The sequence below is a fragment of the Carlito syrichta genome, unplaced genomic scaffold (assembly GCF_000164805.1).
Source record: "Carlito syrichta isolate Samal-C Ts95f unplaced genomic scaffold, Tarsius_syrichta-2.0.1 Scaffold316511, whole genome shotgun sequence".
Taxonomy (NCBI): domain Eukaryota; kingdom Metazoa; phylum Chordata; class Mammalia; order Primates; family Tarsiidae; genus Carlito; species Carlito syrichta.
This window is the reverse complement of record NW_007260607.1, coordinates 354,074-358,458: the sequence shown is the minus strand read 5'-3', so window position 1 is coordinate 358,458 and position 4,385 is coordinate 354,074.

Below are 4,385 nucleotides of genomic sequence, written 5' to 3'. Positions count from 1 at the left end.
GCTTGTGTTCACTTTCTTTCACTCTTTTGCCATCTGAGGACTCTAAGACACAATGCCATCTATAAGGAACAGGCCTTCAGTGAACCTGCTGGCACCTTGATCTTGGACTACCCAGACTGCAGAACTGTGAGAAAATAAATCTCTGTTCTTTATAATTTACTCAGTCTCAAGTATCTCAAGTCTCAGTCTCAAAAAAGGGTTTTTGCCCTTTTTTGGGGGGGAGAGGGCTCACTCTGTCGCCAAAGACCGGAGTCCAGTAGCACAATCATGGCTCACCATAGCATCAACCTCCTTCTACCTCAGCCTCTCTAGTAGCTGAAACTACAGGTGCATGCCCCATGCCTAGCTAATTTTTTTATTTTTATTTTTATGTAGAGACGAGGTCTTGCTATGTTGCCTATGCTGGTCTTGAATTCCTGGGCTCAAGCAATCCTCCTGCCTTAGCTTCCCAAAGTGCTGGGATTATGGGCATGAACCACTGCACTCACCCAGGAATTTTGTTATAGCAGCACAAATGAACTAAGACAGTCACTAATGAAAATATGATTACAGTTTTGATGACTACAAAAGCTAATATATATGCTTTTTTTTTTTTTTTTAGTTGGAGTCTCACTCTTGTCGCCCAGGCTGGAGTACAGTGGCACACTCATGGCCACCACAACCTCGACCTGCTAGGCTTAGGCAATCTTTCCGCCTCAGCCTCCAAGTAGCGGGATCTATAGACACATGCCACCACACCTGGCTAGTTTTTGTGATTTATTGTAGAGACGAGGTCTCACCAAGTTGCCCAGGGTGGTCTTGAAACTTGGGTTCAAACAATCCTCTCACCTCAGCCTCCCAAAGTCCTGGGATTACAGTCTGAACCACTGCTTCCAGCCAATGTTTTTTATTGTATAGAAAAGTTTGGAAAGAAATCCACTAACATATTAACTATGATTGTCTTTGGATGGTAAATCATAAGTGACCCCCTTTCTTTCTGACAACATAGTACTTGAATAATGACACACTTTCTTTTAAGAAGTATTGATAAGCCAAGTGCGGTGGCTCAAGCCTGTAGTTCTAGCACTTTGGGAGGTCAAGGTGAGGGGATTTCCTGAGCACAGCCTGAACAACTTGGGGAAACCTTATCTCTACAATAAATAAAAAAATTAGCCAGATGTGTTGGTGCATACCTTTAGTTCCAGCTATTTGGCAGGCTGAGGTGGAAGGATTGCCTGAGCCTGGCAGGTCAACACAGGGGTGGCTGTGAGTGTGCCACTGCACTCCAACCTGGGCGACGGAGTGAGACTCAAAAAAAGAAAAGTATTGATAACTTTATAATTAAGTCCACCTATTACCTCACATTTATTATGCAATATCTGCATACAATATATTGCATAACTATGAGTCACAAGAGGCAGATAACCCAAAGGATAAATGAGCATTTGTGTCTGGTTGCTTAGAGGTAGGATAGTCATCCCCATGGTTTTAGTATGACACAACTTCAACACCATGACACAGGCTGTCTTACCACAGAAGTCATTAGAGTTCTTTGGCAAATGTTTTTTGTTCTCCTTTCTTCTGAGTATATGAGGACAGTGTACTTCCTGACTTCCTTGTGATTAAATAGGGCCATGTGACTGAGTCAGGGAAATAAACTAGGAGCAGAAATAATGTGTCATTTCTAGACAGAATTCTTTTTTCTTTTCTTTTTTCTTTTTTTTTTTTTTTTTGAGTTGGAGTCTCTCACCCAGGCTGGAGTGCAGTGACACACTCATGGCCACTGCAGCCTCAACCTGCTGGGCTCAGGTGATCTTTCCAACTCAGCCTTCCAAGTAGCTGGAGCTACAGGCATGTGCCACCATGCCTGGCTAATTTTTTGATTTATTGTAGAGATGAGGTCTTACCAAGTTGCCCAGGCTGGTCTTGAACCCCTGGGCTCAGGCAATCCTCTCACCTCGGCCTCCCAAAGTGCCGGGATTATAGGAGTGAGCCACCACATCTGACTAGACAAATTCTTTACTCACCAGAACCTACTTTCCTTCTGGCACAACAATGGACAAGACTTCATCAGTCTGAGTCCTTGAGAGACTCCAATTAACACAGCACCTCTATAACAAGAAATAAACCCACTGTCTTATGCCACTGAGATTTTGGGGGTGATTTATTACTGCAACATAATTTAGCCTGTCCTGCAGTTGTACCAGAACTTTGTGTTTTGCTCCTGAGCTCTGTGGTGACTATTCTGAATGATTCATTGAGATAGTGCCTCATGAGACTATCTGCAGCAGCATTGTTTCCTAATGTGTTTTTCCTTTGCAAGTGAATTACTCTATACTCATGGTCATGGACTTTATTTTTGTCTATACATTCATTCTACTCCTTCTCCCCAAGACTGGACTATTTTAAAGTAAAGCTATTATTATATTTTTCTTCTCTAAATGTCTCTACATGTATATTTAAAAGATAAGTAGAAAATTTACAAAGTATAAACAGTAATGTAATCAATTCACTTACATCCAATACCATAATCCAGCTTTAATATGGACAACCTAGTTTCATCTACACCCTTACCCATCCATATTATTTTGAAGCAAATCCCAAGTGTCATATCAGTTCATTCATAAATATTTCAATATATATTTCTAAAAGAAAATAGTTCTTTGCAAAAACAGAATAACAATACCATCATTATGCCTGAAAAATATAACAATAATTCTTCAATATTACCAAATATTTATGTACTGGTATTCATATTTACAATTATTTCATAACTGTCATAATTTTTAATAGTTTGCATGAATCAAAATCCAAATAGGATCAACATAATGTTTCCTTTTTTTGTCCTTTGCTATTTATTTTTGGAAAAAAATTATGTCTTTTGGCCTGTAGAATTTATAATATCTAGTTTTTTGGTATATCCGGTTGCCATAGTATCTTTTAACATGTTTCTCTCTTCTCTGTGTTTTCTGTGAACTTGTAGTTTGGTCTAGAGGCTTGGTTTGATACAGGTTCAGTTTTTTGGTAAGGCTACTTTATAGGTGGAGCCATGCACTTCCATCAGGAGATGCATGATATCTTGTTGGCTTTCACACAGCGATGTTAACAACCAGTGATAACCACTACTTGGATCCATACTTTGATTTGGAATTTGCAAATAATGACATTCTAATCTATCATTTCTTCTTTACTCATTGAATGAAATTACTTTGTAGAGAAAAAAACCTCCCGTCAACTACTTAGTTTTTATTTTAGTTCACACAGGAGAGGGAAGTTAAATATGTAAATCTTTACTGACAGTTTTCAGAAGAATGACTGGGTTTCTTTGAGTCCTCCTCCAACTGTTGATCATCTAATTCCACTGCCAGTTAGCATGTAAACTTGAAACAGAAAGAGAACTGAAATTCATATCAGAGAAGTGAAAGATTCTAATTGTTATGCACTTGAATAATGAAATTTTGTGAGACAAGCTCAAAACATGGTTAACAAACCTTCTGAGTTACTTACATTTAACACTTCATAATTAGGGAGAAAAAATGAACTGGGGTTAGTATCTCCTTTCCCTATTTATCCTCTAGAAAAGAGATCACATTTCCAGTTGGGGAAAAAGAGTTTTAGCTTTCTTCATCTGGGAAGAAGGCAAGGAACTCACCACAGGGTGGCAAAGACGAAGTCATTGGACGTGCAGTGAATCCCCCACTGACTTGGTTCTGGCTGTGGCAGTCTGAAGTCAGTAGGAAGTTCCCAAAGAGATGAGTCTCTGAGCCTGTCTAGAGCTCTGGTGCCCAAGAGGCAGGCCTTAGGCTCTACAGCAGCATCCTGGAGTCAACAGAGCAGTGAGAAAGACAGCAACCATGGAGAACAAATGATCAGCTCAACATCTTGATTTTGACATTACAGAAACCCAATATTGTTGCAGGACCCACCGAGTGAGGTTCCAAAAATGATTGGTTGAATTTTCCCCTAACCTCAGGTTATAATTTATTTAGGAAATAAGGGAATTAGATATTTCTTGTATCCTGGCATTTTAGAGTAAAATTTATGTCCATTCCATGTTTTTTCATAATAGTGATTTTTCAATAAAGGGCATATACAGTAAACACATTGAAAATTCTGTCTTCTTTTATGAGAGCTCATAAGCCTTTTTTATCTCAGATTTTTAAAATCAGCTTTTTTTGTTACAGATTTTGTATTCAGTTCAAAAGAGATTTTCTTGTATAAAATTTATTTGACTTATACCTTTAAATAAAAAAGATAACTAAAAGATTATTTTTGGTACACTTTACAATTTGCCTTAATATTTTTTAAAAACATGGAGTCATATGGACTCTGAGACTTCTACAACCAAAATTAAAGTGTGTGTATGTGTGTATATATATTTTATGTGAATATAAACAAGAATATTC